The sequence below is a fragment of the Uloborus diversus genome, chromosome 9 (genome assembly GCF_026930045.1).
Source record: "Uloborus diversus isolate 005 chromosome 9, Udiv.v.3.1, whole genome shotgun sequence".
NCBI classification, from domain to species: domain Eukaryota; kingdom Metazoa; phylum Arthropoda; class Arachnida; order Araneae; family Uloboridae; genus Uloborus; species Uloborus diversus.
The window spans coordinates 20,155,681-20,171,864 of NC_072739.1; the positions used below are offsets into that span (position 1 = coordinate 20,155,681).

The 16,184-nt window shown below is 37.6% G+C and overlaps 2 pseudogenes; both read left to right on the plus strand.

Moving 5' to 3' along the window:
- The first annotated feature begins 204 nt into the window (after positions 1-204).
- LOC129230051 (uncharacterized protein C16orf52 homolog A-like) lies at positions 205-1,000 on the plus strand (annotated as a pseudogene).
- An 8,512-nt stretch (positions 1,001-9,512) lies between these two features.
- Positions 9,513-10,016, plus strand: LOC129230098 (uncharacterized protein C16orf52 homolog A-like; annotated as a pseudogene).
- Positions 10,017-16,184: the final 6,168 nt, after the last annotated feature.

Below are 16,184 nucleotides of genomic sequence, written 5' to 3' on the forward strand. Positions count from 1 at the left end.
CGGAAACGGCTGGTGACGCATGCGCAAGGACTCTATTTATTTTCTCGCCAAATTGATGATTAAAGTAGTCCATTGGCGATTAAAGTCTAGTCCAGCAGATTTTAGAAAATAGGAAAACTTCTGTTGCGAAGGAGAGACTTATGTTGATAGTTCTGACAATTTTCTTCGCGCATTTGTGATGAATGTAATACTCTGATTGTTTTCTTTCAGGGTAGCGTCAAGAATAAAAAAATTGCAAAACTCTTTTATTTTTTACTTTTGCTTACACTTGGAACAAAATAAACGCGTTTTTTGAGGGAAAGCAGAACTGATTTGCATCCAGACATGAGTTTTCTTTCTCATCCTTTCAATTATAAGCTTCAGTCTTCTAGTCTGGATTTATACTCGTAAACTTACGAGTTAATGTCATTTTCTTCTAGACTTATTTTATTTTGAGTGAGGTCTAACTTCTTGCAAAAGCTTGACGCCTTTTTGTAGCCTACAAAGATGTGAAAAAATGGATAGATTAACAGTAATATCTGGAGCTTTATTCCTTGCTGCGAATGTATTTGCTGCCATAAGCTTGGCTCTGCCAGATTGGATTGTGTCTGATGTGGGCGGAAATACCAGACTCGGACTTCTCAGAAACTGCATGACAATTTACGGTAGACAGCAACTATGTTTTTCACCGAATTTACAACCCGAATGGATGCTGTCCTTAATATGCATAATGATTGACTGCATTTGTGTCTCAACCACTGTTGCTTTGCTTCTGCTGTCTTATTGGAATGATCAAGTTATGCCGTATGCAAGATGAATGGGATTTTCTGCGATGGTGTTGTTTTGCCTCGCAGCTGTCATATTCCCCATGGGATTCACAATGGAAGAAATCGGAGGAGAAGCGTATCAACTGCCCAGCAGTCATCAAGTTGGATTGTCATATATATTCTTCGTGCTGGCTCTGTGGATAACTGTTATTTCTGAATTATTTGCTGGCAAAGCGTGTATGCCTCACTTTTAGACATAGCGCATAAAAATCTGTATCAAGTGCTCTGTCCATTTGCACGGTTGTGAAATTTTTACGTCTATAATTGCACCTTTCCCCCGAATTTTAAACTGTAAGCTTATGATTATCGTATATTGCAATGCAAAGAACCATTGTGTTTCATAATATCAAGTAACTTTACAAAAAAAATTTCACTTAAAAAATAATTATTTGAACGTGTTGCGAGTGCGACCATTTGGCTTTGCCCGTAACATGTCCAAATAATTACTCATTAACTGCAAAAAAATGTTTTTAAAAGTTATGCAGTTAAAACCTGTAAAGTTGAACACCTGTCTAAGTTGACCTTTGCTCTAGTTAAGTACTAAAGTAATGCACCACAAATAGTCAACTTACACAGGTTTCACTGTACTACATGTTATACTTAAGGGTTCCTTATATTCAAATGTATTAAAATTTAGAGCTCAAGTTTAAATTTCTGGGAGGTAAATGCTTTAAATGTCTTATATGTGTTAACATTTAACAAAATATGTAATTAGGAATTAAATGTACTGTTGCTTACTAACTTCAAATGATGATTTTAATGTTAAAAATTTTTTTCCTCAAAGAATTTCCTCCCCTTTTCGCACCTTAACGAAAGCAAATTCGCAATACGCTACCTTGCGGTGATTTACGAAATTGACGAAAAAGGTAAAACATTGCGTTTCACGTGTACCATTTTGAGCAATACAAGAAATTTGTGCTGTGTATTTTCTAATATTTGTGTGATTTATCATTTGGAGTCGTCATTCGCAACAGCGTAACATCAGCTGCTAAAAAACAGTGAGTACACATTTTATTTATCTTGTTCTGTGTGAATTTAAATAAATATTAGTTTTTCATTTCGATAAAAAAAAAAAAAAAAAGCGGACTTAATAGCAAGTAGTATAACAAGTTCTGGATACTGGGGCCATGCTGAAAAACTACTTCTTGTAATACCTTAACCTTATTCCAAATAATTGATTTAAATAACCTTATTACTAAAGCATCTAATTCAAATGGACAGTATGCCTTCTTGAAAATATTTATCGCAATTAATTATATTGTGTATTAATAATTGTGATATTGTTAACATTTATTTCAATTATTACTGAATCACTTTATTGATGGAAAATTCAGAAAGAACGTTAAGAATTTGAAAAATTAAAAATTGAAGACATTGAAATTTTATGGCTAAAATAGTGCGCCAAATTTACTTCACTGCTCTGCAAAAGCTGCTATTATCGGTGAAAAGATTCCCCAAAAACTTGTTTATGGTTATTGTTTTAGTATTGTGAAAAGAAATAAAGTATCTTGACGAGAATTTGCTTATGAGTTAAATCATTTCCATGACGAATGAATTTATGCATCTTGAAAATTTAAAGCAAAACTGCCACTACGTATCCGTGAGCATTTTGTAGACTATTCACACAGCATAGCATGACAGAATTAAATCATTTAGTTGAGAAAAAAAAACGTATGAAATAGCAGGAATTAAAATAAACCGATTCGAACAGTCTTATGGTCACGCATGTGCACAATGTGAGAAAATGTAATCAAATGCCGGAAATGTCGCGAAACTGGCCATAAGAAGTATTAATGTTTAGAAAAATTAGTGCAAAAGGAAATTGTCGCTCGAAAGGAACCAGAAATTTATGAATATCGAAAAACATATCGTGAAAATGGCTGGTTGAGAACAATTTACTGTCTGTTTTGCATTAATTTCTTGCTGTCGTAATACTTTTCGATTTCTCATCTCTTTCTACATGGGTCAGAATGACTAAAACACTTTAAAAAAGCATTTCAAAAGAATGAAGAACAAAAAAATCATACGTGCAAAAATTTTTCTTCGTATGTATGATTTTTTGTCTCATTTACTAACCTTAGAGCGATTTATACGTTACGGCATGCGTTTGTTTTACCTTTTTCATCCGCCATTAGACGGAGGCTGCTGCGTCCCCTATAGTTGTTGGAGTTTGTGGACGAATTGGTTTCGGCAGTTTAGGTAAACCGAGTTTTCGCGAACGAAAAATTTGCTCTCATTCTCAATGCATTGTGATAACGTTTGGGATCAGCGAAAAGGCTTTTTCCGGATTATGAGGCTCAAAATGTAAATCAGCGCCATCTGTTGAAAGTAAAGACATAATGAAAGTAGAAATAGAAAATTTAAAAATTTAGAACGAAATGACTGTTGAAGCAATTATGTAGGAGGTGTAGTTTTCATATGCATTGCTCAGAAATGTTAGTTTTGATGATTGAACCGAAAAATATCTTGATTTTGTTCACAAAACGATTTGTAAACCGTAAATCAATGTGCGCACACGAGTGCCAGGCATTGGAGGAATTAGTGCTTTAAAAAATATTAAAGACAAAACACGAAGATAACTTTCGGAAAGAGAGTAAATGTCGCCGCCCCCTTCCCTGAAAAAATCTTACGAAGTAAATACAGTTTATTCTCGGTATCACAGAGTCGAAGGGACGGTGAAGACAATGCGAGATATCGAGTTTTGGAGATAACAAGGTCATAATCATAATTAAATAACATTCTAAAAATAGGTCACAATAGTTAAAAATACGTGGAAACATATAATAAAAGTTGAAAAAATGTCTTAATGCGAGAAAAAAAATGTTAATTTTTAAAATGAGTCAAAAATAATATATAAAAAAGCAAAGAAACAACCCTCTAGTAAAGTAGCAAATTGTTGCGATTTGCCACGGTTTCAAACGAGCTCCGAGCGCTCCGGTACAAAAGAACCATTTCCTGTGTCTCTAATGGGGTTGGCTCTTCGTTCAAGGAAATTGGGTCAAAACATCCAACGAAGTGGCGTGAGAAGAAGGCGAAATGTGTTAGGAACATTTTTTGGGCTTTTAAGGATTTAACTTTTCTGACACCCGCAGGCTTTAGAATGAAAGTGACAGCAGATCATTCCGAACCTCTGAGAGAAATAATGAAGGGTTTGAGAAATTTTTAAAAACATTCTTCGAGTTCATGAAATACACCGCCAGCTCAGTCAATTCCAGCCGAGGACTGCAGTTTCGTGCTTATTAGCACTCATCAGCCCGGCATAGGAGTGTCCGTGCTGGAGGTGGAAAACCTCTTAAGGAAGCCAAGAGTGCCAAACAAACTGGTATTAATACAGAATTAGCACTGGCCAGACGAGTGACCGAAACAATGGTTCGGTTCAACTCGAATTTTGAAGGCAAAGGTAGGTATATTCAGTAAGTTACCGCCCTGTAGCCAGGGCTAAACTGAATATTCTTCTAGTTGTTTCGAAACAATTAACTGCAGATTTTCGAAAAAAATTATATATGACTTTGAAAAATATTCGACATAACAAGGTTTTGATAAAAACTCTTCGACATAAGAATGAAAAATAACATTAGATAAATACGCAAAATCAAGGAGGTAATTTTTTTTTCGTCACGTCAAGGTTTTCGAGATATCGAGAGTATACTGTACGCGGAAAATTGATCTGTCAAGTTTCCGCAGAGCCACAAATGGCAAAATTTATCCGCCGTGTCCTAAGCACCAGTCCTTGAGCAGTAAAACTGCATATTTGGCAACATTGCCGTTGTGAAAAGAATATGGGACGATATTTTCCAACCAAAAAACAATGAATTGTTCAATCGAACTAATTCTCAAGGTAGTGAGGAACTGAATTAAGAGGCACCCACCCCTGAGTATTGAGTTCGGTCATTTATTTACAGATACAGAAAGCAATTTATATGGGCCAGAGCGGATCTCTTTTACCCTGTATGAGGGAAAGTCATGAAGGAGTTGATTTGAAATGGTGTGTGTGGGGGGGGGAATGGAGTAGAAAAAAAAAAGGAGTCTTTTCAGAGCCACACTATATACATATTTACAGGGATTACATAATTGAAATGACAGGAGAATTGAATAATCTGGAATATTTACATGGGTGATTTAGCCAGGGGTAAGGCCCCTATATATACGAGCCGACGCTTCTGCTAAAGATTAGCCATTTTGGATCGGAGCGCGTGTTTGAGTGGTTGTCTTTCTGGCGAGTTATCGCGTTTGATGATTGTTCACTGTGAGCAATTATTAGCGGTACACGTGAATTGTTTATTTAGTAAAATATAATTTTCGGCAAATTTGGCGAAATCTGAAACATTGTTGTTTTGCTGTAACCCTAACAGTGCAACAATGAAAAATCCGATCCTAAAAGTCTACAGCAAAGCGATGCGTCGCCCATCCATAAACCGGCTCTTGCCAAAATTATACGTTTCTTCTTGGAGTTAACAGTCTGCCATTCAGATGGAAGACTCAGACTAAACGCACAGCAACTGTTGCGAAAGCTACCATGCACCGAGCGATTTAATTCAGTATTATCATCACCCTTTGTCATCATTGGTCTTAGTTCAGGTCATGAATTGACCCTACTGAATGACAAACGAATAAGTCGAGTTTTGAATACTTATATGCTTCTTTAAGAGAATTTTAACGGTGATTAATATTTCTAATTTCATTCTTGCAGGAATTTTTTCGGCAAAATGTTTGTTTACGTAGTAACACTTTTTCAAAGTTTAACTATGTATGGGTTATCATGATATTACTATTCGTTTATTATTAGTTTTATTAGTATAGCCCGTCATTTCGAATTTTTCCGGAGAGGAGTGGGGCAAAGGGCAGAAGACTCCCCTACTCAATAGCATGGACCGAAAAAACTAATTTTTTTATTTCGAAGTTGTAATAGCGCGGAAAAGTTGAAAATTATAAAGACGAACAAAGGAAAAAAAAAAGAATTATTGAAATCGATTGACATCTTCCGTTTGCGCATGGGGCCTAAAGTTTGACAAAATATGAAAAAAACATCATTTGGATTTTTTTTTTTAAATTTTTTAATTAGATGTTTTCTTAAAGTTTTTTTTTTTTTTTTTTTTTTTTTGTAACGTCTTTAAACAGAGCCTCAAAACATTGTGTTTAAATTTGGTTTCGATCAGCTAATATCTTTCAGACGCGAATGGGCCCCCAAAAGTTTCCAAAATAATGAAAAAGTTACATTTTTATGGGTTTCAGGTATTTGATGATTAATCAGTATTTAAATATTTTAATAGAAGAAGTATTTTTTCAGTCGAACTGAAAATGAGATGGAAAAGAAACTTGTCAGGTTCAGTCAATGTTTTCCGGTAGCGCAAAGGCTTAGAAACTCTCCAGCGAAGACGTCGGACAGCAATCCAGACAACGTAACTCGCCTGAGCGCTCCACTCCACGCCATCCTAGAACCACGTTAGCTGTCTCCTAACATTATTTTTTCAATCTGCATCTTTCAGTAGTGATCTCATTAAACTATTATTTAGTTCGATCTAGCTGTTTTAGTTCTGCAACTCTTTTAGTTTTCTGTCATGATATATGACTATGCAATGAGCAGTTAGTCTCTTCCATTTCAATGAGTTGCTATTCCACCACATGTTTCAGCTCTTAGATGGCAAAACAACGGTGTCTAGTACCTCTGAAGAGTCAATAGAGGAAAAGTTAGTTGACTGCCAGAATCATAGGCGGCTCGTACGAGGGGGGGGGCAAGGGGGGCAAATGCCCTCTCACTTTCAACAGTAAAGGGACTTTGCCCTCCACTTTTCTAAGTTTAAAGCTAAGGGTCGAGTAAAAACTGATTGTGATGATCTGTTCACGTGTTCAAAGAAACAACTGACATATTAAGTGCTTGTTTTATGCTTTTTTCATGTTATTGTTTCGTAAAAATTAAAATGGAACTTTGATTTTGGGCGGGGGGGGGTATCTTCTGGGCGGGAGCAGATGGCCAATCTTCTGTGGCCATCTGGTCCCGCTTTTTAAGTCTGTTTCTCGAATTTTTGGAAGAAGGTCAATTCATTAGTAATGACGTAAAAGTTCAATTGCCAATTTTTGAAGAAAAAATTTAGGTTTAAGGGTGTGTCTCCCCCCAAACCTACCGCCCCTGCACCTCCTTTGACCCCCCACTTTTTTGGTGCACCAGCCGCCTAGGGCCAGAATCTTCTGGTAGTTAACTTTCAGAATATCGGTTGCGTAGTCCCAGAAATGGAACAAAATGTGTTCCGCAAAGACAAACATTAATTTGATAGTTCGAAAGCGATTGAATCAGGAACCTGTAAAGATTTGGCTGCATGAAATCCTCGGCATTTATCACATTCGAGGTGGTTGACAAAAGCAAATAGAACCCTCAGATTGTGTGTATAAGTGAAGAAAGCCTCGCACCTGAACTTCAAGAATTAGTCTAGTTTATATTGAAATCATTCATGAAAATGTGGTTTTCTATCAAACAATTTTAAGACGGCCCAAAACTTGTTTACCAAGCAATAACAATGTATCAGGTACTTGCCAAAACCTTTGTTTATGTTGTCAACCCTGCGATCGAACGGAATGGTTTTTTCGCTTACCCAGAAAACTTACTGTTTAGCCATGTCTCAAGATGACAATGAATACTGAAATGTTCTGGGCTCGAAGAATTCTGAAGTCAAGAAAGATAGAATCAAGAAGAAAAAGAGAATATCCACGCAAAAGTCAACTTCTATGGGCAAGAATACTCAGAAATGGACAACTGGATGTACTGTAAATTATCTTCTTCCCCATTGTTGGTACAAATAAGTGACGATCACACATCGACAGTGACTCAATCCCTGACTTTGAAGGCCTATTTGTTGGTGAAGCTAGGCATGGATGATCTGGACAGTAGGGTGGTTCTTATAAATCCGTCTCGAGATTCAGCGCCACAAACTTTTCCTGAGACTACCGTGACGAGTTTTACGCAGCGTTGAATAGTCTACGTGTGTACTGGGAATTGCTTGAAAATCATATTCCAGACAACCAACTTTTCACCAAGACCAAGTTGTGTTTCACCAGGAAAGTTGAGTTTATTTTCTTCGGGAATTTTTATTTGACGTTTTCTTTCTTTAAGAATAAGTGTTAGAATGGGAAATTTTAGTTTTTTCCCCTCTAATTGAAGCCTGATTGTTGAACATACGTCACTTGACATAACTTTTGTTTTCAAGGTAGACCGTGCAAATAAAAAATAAGTAAGTGAAATAAAAGATTAATAATTAAATAAACAAATTTATACATATGTCTAATCATTTTTTTTTTTTTTTTTGTAAAGTATTGCCTAATAAAGTAAAAAATATCACCTTTGGTTTTTCTGTTCTGGACACAACAAGGCTGCAGAAAGCTAATCTTATGCCCCAAATAACAACTGGCAAAAAAAATTCTTTAACAGTCATAAATTTGAGCTAAAGCATATACGGGACATGCACACAAAAATTGGATGTCGGCAAAAAAGTATTGTCCAGTCAAATTCAGTCATGCAGCGACAATGCAAATCATACTATCGGAAATTGGTTCATGTGTGAGATACCGCATGAATTTCGGACCGAATCAAAGCTACCTAAAACTATCTATGTATATAAAGAACGTAAGTTCTTGTTAAAAATATTACTGGTGGTTATAAAGCGAATTTGAAAACTGTCGTATTTAGGAAAAATTTAAAACGGTGCTCCTCAGTATGAAACGTTTAGTTACTGTCTCAACTGGAGAATCTGAGAATCTGATTTTATTTGTCTTGAATTCTATTTGTCTTTTTTTTTCTTTTTGTATTCTTCCATTATTATTATTTTTTTAATCATCTGAGTCATTCGATGTCAATTCAATAGGCAAAAAGAATTTTTGCCTTCACAGTTTGAGATTTTTTTTTTTTTTTTTTTTGAAATAAAGCGCAGGTGTTCTATTGGTATAAACTTGGAAAATTATGAAGCATTTCCAAGGTACGCGTATCCAATCTTGATATTCAGGGAACAAATTTTGTCAAAAGGGACCAAAGCCAGAGTTATTTGAACTAGTTAAAAATATTTTCAATTAAAGCTAGCGACACCAGATAGGTCTCATTTTACTGCAGTTTTCTTTTGAGGTGCAACACTAGGTTGCACTATTAAAAAAAAGAAATCACTATGAAATAACAATAATGGAAAGATAACACACACCAAGTTAGCCTGCTTCCCTTCTATTCCTACGGAAACGGCTGGTGACGCATGCGCAAGGACTCTATTTATTTTCTCGCCAAATTGATGATTAAAGTAGTCCATTGGCGATTAAAGTCTAGTCCAGCAGATTTTAGAAAATAGGAAAACTTCTGTTGCGAAGGAGAGACTTATGTTGATAGTTCTGACAATTTTCTTCGCGCATTTGTGATGAATGTAATACTCTGATTGTTTTCTTTCAGGGTAGCGTCAAGAATAAAAAAAATTGCAAAACTCTTTTCTTTTTTACTTTTGCTTACACTTGGAACAAAATAAACGCGTTTTTTGAGGGAAAGAAGAACTGATTTGCATCCAGACATGAGTTTTCTTTCTCATCCTTTCAATTATAAGCTTTAGTCTTCTAGTCTGGATTTATACTCGTAAACTTACGAGTTAATGTCATTTTCTTCTAGACTTATTTTATTTTGAGTGAGGTCTAACTTCTTGCAAAAGCTTGACGCCTTTTTGTAGCCTACAAAGATGTGAAAAAATGGATAGATTAACAGTAATATCTTGAGCTTTATTCCTTGCTGCGAATGTATTTGCTGCCATAAGCTTGGCTCTGCCAGATTGGATTGTGTCTGATGTGGGCGGAAATACCAGACTCGGACTTCTCAGAAACTGCATGACAATTTACGGTAGACAGCAACTATGTTTTTCACCGAATTTACAACACGAATGGATGCTGTCCTTAATATGCATAAAGATTGACTGCATTTGTGTCTCAACCACTGTTGCTTTGCTTCTGCTGTCTCATTGGAATGATCAAGTTGTGCCGTATGCAAGATGGATGGGGTTTTCTGCGATGGTGTTGTTTTGCCTCGCAGCTGTCATATTCCCCATGGGATTCACAATGGAAGAAATCGGAGGAGAAGCGTATCAACTGCCCAGCAGTCATCAAGTTGGATTGTCATATATATTCTTCGTGCTGGCTCTGTGGATAACTGTTATTTCTGAATTATTTGCTGGCAAAGCGTGTATGCCTCACTTTTAGACATAGCGCATAAAAATCTGTATCAAGTGCTCTGTCCATTTGCACGGTTGTGAAATTTTTACGTCTATAATTGCACCTTTCCCCCGAATTTTAAACTGTAAGCTTATGATTATCGTATATTGCAATGCAAAGAACCATTGTGTTTCATAATATCAAGTAACTTTGCAAAAAAAATTTCTCTTGAAAAATAATGATTTGAACGTGTTGCGAGTGCGACCATTTGGCTTTGCCCGTAACATGTCCAAATAATTACTCATTAACTGCAAAAAAATGTTTTTAAAAGTTATGCAGTTAAAACCTGTAAAGTTGAACACCTGTCTAAGTTGACCTTTGCTCTAGTTAAGTACTAAAGTAATGCACCACAAATAGTCAACTTACACAGGTTTCACTGTACTACATGTTATACTTAAGGGTTCCTTATATACAAATGTATTAAAATTTAGAGCTCAAGTTTAAATTTCTGGGAGGTAAATGCTTTAAATGTCTTATTTGTGTTAACATTTAACGAAATATGTAATTAGGAATTAAATGTACTGTTGCTTACTAACTTCAAATGATGATTTTAATGTTAATAATTTTTTTCCTCAGAGAACTTCCTCCCCTTTTCGCACCTTAACGAAAGCAAATTCGCAATACGCTACCTGGCGGTGATTTACGAAATTGACGAAAAAGGTAAAACATTGCGTTTCACGTGTACCATTTTGAGCAATACAAGAAATTTGTGCTGTGTATTTTCTAATATTTGTGTGATTTATCATTTGGAATCGTCATTCGCAACAGCGTAACATCAGCTGCTAAAAAACAGTGAGTACACATTTTATTTATCTTGTTCTGTGTGAATTTAAATAAATATTAGTTTTTCATTTCGATAAAAAAAAAAAAAAAAAAAAAAAAAAAGCGGACTTAATAGCAAGTATAACAAGTTCTGGATACTGGGGCCATGCTGAAAAACTACTTCTTGTAATACCTTAACCTTATTCCAAATAATTGATTTAAATAACCTTATTACTAAAGCATCTAATTCAAATGGACAGTATGCCTTCTTGAAAATATTTATCGCAATTAATTATATTGTGTATTAATAATTGTGATATTGTTAACATTTATTTCAATTATTACTGAATCACTTTATTGATGGAAAATTCAGAAAGAACGTTAAGAATTTGAAAAATTAAAAATTGAAGACATTGAAATTTTATGGCTAAAATAGTGCGCCAAATTTACTTCACTGCTCTGCAAAAGCTGCTATTATCGGTGAAAAGATTCCCCAAAAACTTGTTTATGGTTATTGTTTTAGTATTGTGAAAAGAAATAAAGTATCTTGACGAGAATTTGCTTATGAGTTAAATCATTTCCATGACGAATGAATTTATGCATCTTGAAAATTTAAAGCAAAACTGCCACTACGTATCCGTGAGCATTTTGTAGACTATTCACACAGCATAGCATGACAGAATTAAATCATTTAGTTGAGAAAAAAAAACGTATGAAATAGCAGGAATTAAAATAAACCGATTCGAACAGTCTTATGGTCACGCATGTGCACAATGTGAGAAAATGTAATCAAATGCCGGAAATGTCGCGAAACTGGCCATAAGAAGTATTAATGTTTAGAAAAATTAGTGCAAAAGGAAATTGTCGCTCGAAAGGAACCAGAAATTTATGAATATCGAAAAACATATCGTGAAAATGGCTGGTTGAGAACAATTTACTGTCTGTTTTGCATTAATTTCTTGCTGTCGTAATACTTTTCGATTTCTCATCTCTTTCTACATGGGTCAGAATGACTAAAACACTTTAAAAAAGCATTTCAAAAGAATGAAGAACAAAAAAATCATACGTGCAAAAATTTTTCTTCGTATGTATGATTTTTTGTCTCATTTACTAACCTTAGAGCGATTTATACGTTACGGCATGCGTTTGTTTTACCTTTTTCATCCGCCATTAGACGGAGGCTGCTGCGTCCCCTATAGTTGTTGGAGTTTGTGGACGAATTGGTTTCGGCAGTTTAGGTAAACCGAGTTTTCGCGAACGAAAAATTTGCTCTCATTCTCAATGCATTGTGATAACGTTTGGGATCAGCGAAAAGGCTTTTTCCGGATTATGAGGCTCAAAATGTAAATCAGCGCCATCTGTTGAAAGTAAAGACATAATGAAAGTAGAAATAGAAAATTTAAAAATTTAGAACGAAATGACTGTTGAAGCAATTATGTAGGAGGTGTAGTTTTCATATGCATTGCTCAGAAATGTTAGTTTTGATGATTGAACCGAAAAATATCTTGATTTTGTTCACAAAACGATTTGTAAACCGTAAATCAATGTGCGCACACGAGTGCCAGGCATTGGAGGAATTGGTGCTTTAAAAAATATTAAAGACAAAACACGAAGATAACTTTCGGAAAGAGAGTAAATGTCGCCGCCCCCTTCCCTGAAAAAATCTTACGAAGTAAATACAGTTTATTCTCGGTATCACAGAGTCGAAGGGACGGTGAAGACAATGCGAGATATCGAGTTTTGGAGATAACAAGGTCATAATCATAATTAAATAACATTCTAAAAATAGGTCACAATAGTTAAAAATACGTGGAAACATATAATAAAAGTTGAAAAAATGCCTTAATGCGAGAAAAAAAATGTTAATTTTTAAAATGAGTCAAAAATAATATATAAAAAAGCAAAGAAACAACCCTCTAGTAAAGTAGCAAATTGTTGCGATTTGCCACGGTTTCAAACGAGCTCCGAGCGCTCCGGTACAAAAGAACCATTTCCTGTGTCTCTAATGGGGTTGGCTCTTCGTTCAAGGAAATTGGGTCAAAACATCCAACGAAGTGGCGTGAGAAGAAGGCGAAATGTGTTAGGAACATTTTTTGGGCTTTTAAGGATTTAACTTTTCTGACACCCGCAGGCTTTAGAATGAAAGTGACAGCAGATCATTCCGAACCTCTGAGAGAAATAATGAAGGGTTTGAGAAATTTTTAAAAACATTCTTCGAGTTCATGAAATACACCGCCAGCTCAGTCAATTCCAGCCGAGGACTGCAGTTTCGTGCTTATTAGCACTCATCAGCCCGGCATAGGAGTGTCCGTGCTGGAGGTGGAAAACCTCTTAAGGAAGCCAAGATGATGATGATTCAACAATTTGATCGGGCCTATGAAGCATACGCATCTTTACCCGGATTCAGTGGGATGGAAGAATGAGAGGGGAAGGGAATGAGTAATTTTGACTGGGCCTCCAGGCATTTAGGATGCCTGGGAAAAACCAATTCTAAAAGGGGGGAGGGGGGAAAAGCTTATGGCCTCGCTAGGGCTGCGAGACCGCTTATTAGGGCGTTGATTTGCTGCTGTTGGGCCTGGAGTTGGTGTAGAACTTGCGTCATAAGCGACATGAGTTTCCCCATGTCTTGTCCTGGAGTAGTAATCTGCTGCAGAGCAACTGGTCGTGGTAGAAAGTCCGTAACAGTAGAACTGCGGGTCCTGCGGGTCCAAGCGTTATTCGTCTGGGCTGGAAAAGTTTTTGGAGTCCTGGGCTGTCGAGGTTTCGGCTTCTCGGGACACGTAGGTGCATTTGCGGTATGGGCGCCCCCGCATAGGGCGCAGCAGGCTGGGGTGGAGGAGTCCTTTCGGCATTCAAATGAGCGGTGCTCCTGTGCACATTTAAGGCATCGGGGAGTCCTGAAGCACTTCGATGCGGTGTGTCCGTAACGTTGGCATTTATAACACTGGATGGGCGAGGACTTGGGCCGGAGACGCTCGACGGAGATGCGGAGGTAGCCAATGTGGCTAACCCCGAAGATGTCATCGGAATTTTCCCCCTTGTTAATGATGGCAATATAGAGGGGGAGAGGCCTTTTCTCGGGTCCGGCTTGCATCTGAAGAACCTTCGAGACGTCGAAGCCTAGGCCTTTCAGGTCACTCTTGAGCTCTTCGGTAGGGTGGGTGAGAGGGAGTCCTCGGACTACGACCTTGAGGGGCCTCTTGGATGGCAGGGTGCGGCTGTGGAATTGAAACTGCTTATCATGTAGGTATCCTTCTATAAGCTCAATGTCGTCAATGAGCGATGGGAAGACTAGTAGATCGTCTCCGGAGATTTTTCCTTGCAGATTTCCGGCACACATCTTGGCGAGGGTGTCCAGGAGTTTCACAGGTTCCGTAGCATTGGCGACCGTAATTGGGGGGGGGCTAGGCTTAGGGGGGAGTAGAGGGCTTGGTTGGTGCTTCAGTCAAACTTGGATTTTTCATCATTTCTGGATGGGGAGGCTCATCAACCTTGCTGCTGAGAGGCTCGAATTTGTTGCTGAGGTCTAATGTAGGATAGTCTTTTATGTCTGGCGTTGTCCTGCGGGGAGATGATTTCTTGATTTTCTTGAAGGGGGACTGCAGTGGTGAGTCTGGATCATTGTCGGTATCGCTGTCCGTGTCAATGTCCAATGGTTCATCAGGGTGAAAGAGTTGCTGGATCTTTACTTTGGCTGCCTTCAAGAGTTGGGTCGTTTGATTGGTGATGTTTCCTTCGTTATTGATGTTCGCTTTCAGAGGTATATCAAAGATGAATTTCTCGAGGTACGCCTTGATTCCTACGAGAGTAGGTTCGTCGACCGCTTCATCGAGTCTTTTCTTGATATAATGGTAGTCGTAGCGATATTTGTCGAGTATTGCCTGGAAATATGGGTCCTTGGATCGATATCTGTGTAATGGTCTATCATTCCGAGAGGAAGTCGTAGAGGTAGTTGACGCCGGAGAAATAGAAGCGCTGCCCTGGGGGACGGTTTCGATGACGGGGGAAACCCCGCCGGCCCTGAAAAGGGCCTCTACGCCGTTATCCCCGGGAGCGTTCATTCTCTTCCGCGGATTGTGCTTCGACATTGCGAAACGGAGCGGAGAAAGAACACGTCTGAATGGTTCAGTCGCTCAGCTCGGAATCCTGAATGAATTCTGAAGCCAAGAGTGCCAAACAAACTGGTATTAATACAGAATTAGCACTGGCCAGACGAGTGACCGAAACAATGGTTCGGTTCAACTCGAATTTTGAAGGCAAAGGTAGGTATATTCAGTAAGTTACCGCCCTGTAGCCAGGGCTAAACTGAATATTCTTCTAGTTGTTTCGAAACAATTAACTGCAGATTTTCGAAAAAAATTATATATGACTTTGAAAAATATTCGACATAACAAGGTTTTGATAAAAACTCTTCGACATAAGAATGAAAAATAACATTAGATAAATACGCAAAATCAAGGAGGTAATTTTTTTTTCGTCACATCAAGGTTTTCGAGATATCGAGAGTATACTGTACGCGGAAAATTGATCTGCTCAAGTTTCCGCAGAGCCACAAATGGCAAAATTTATCCGCCGTGTCCTAAGCACCAGTCCTTGAGCAGTAAAACTGCATATTTGGCAACATTGCCGTTGTGAAAAGAATATGGGACGATATTTTCCAACCAAAAAACAATGAATTGTTCAATCGAACTAATTCTCAAGGTAGTGATGAACTGAATTAATAGGCACCCACTCCTGAGTATTGAGTTCGGTCATTTACAGATACAGATAGCAATTTATATGGGCCAGAGCGGATCTCTTTCACCCTGTATGAGGGAAAGTCATGAAGGAGTTGATTTGAAATGGTGTGTGTGGGGGGGGGGGAATGGAGTAGAAAAAAAAAAGAAATCTTTTCAGAGCCACACTATATACATATTACAGGGATTACATAATTGAAATGACAGGAGAATTGAATAATCTGGAATATTTACATGGGTCATTTAGCCAGGGGTAAGGCCCCTATATATACGAGCCGACGCTTCTGCTAAAGATTAGCCATTTTGGATCGGAGCGCGTGTTTGAGTGGTTGTCTTTCTGGAGAGTTATCGCGTTTGATGATTGTTCACTGTGAGCAATTATTAGCGGCACACGTGAATTGTTTATTTAGTAAAATATAATTTTCGGCAAATTTGGCGAAATCTGAAACATTGTTGTTTTGCTGTAACCCTAACAGTGCAACAATGAAAAATCCGATCCTAAAAGGCTACAGCAAAGCGATGCGTCGCCAATCCATAACCCGGCTCTTGCCAAAATTATACGTTTCTTCTTGGAGTTAACAGTCTGCCATTCAGATGGAAGACTCAGACTAAATGCACAGCAACTGTTGCGAAAGCTACCATGCACCGAGCGATTTAA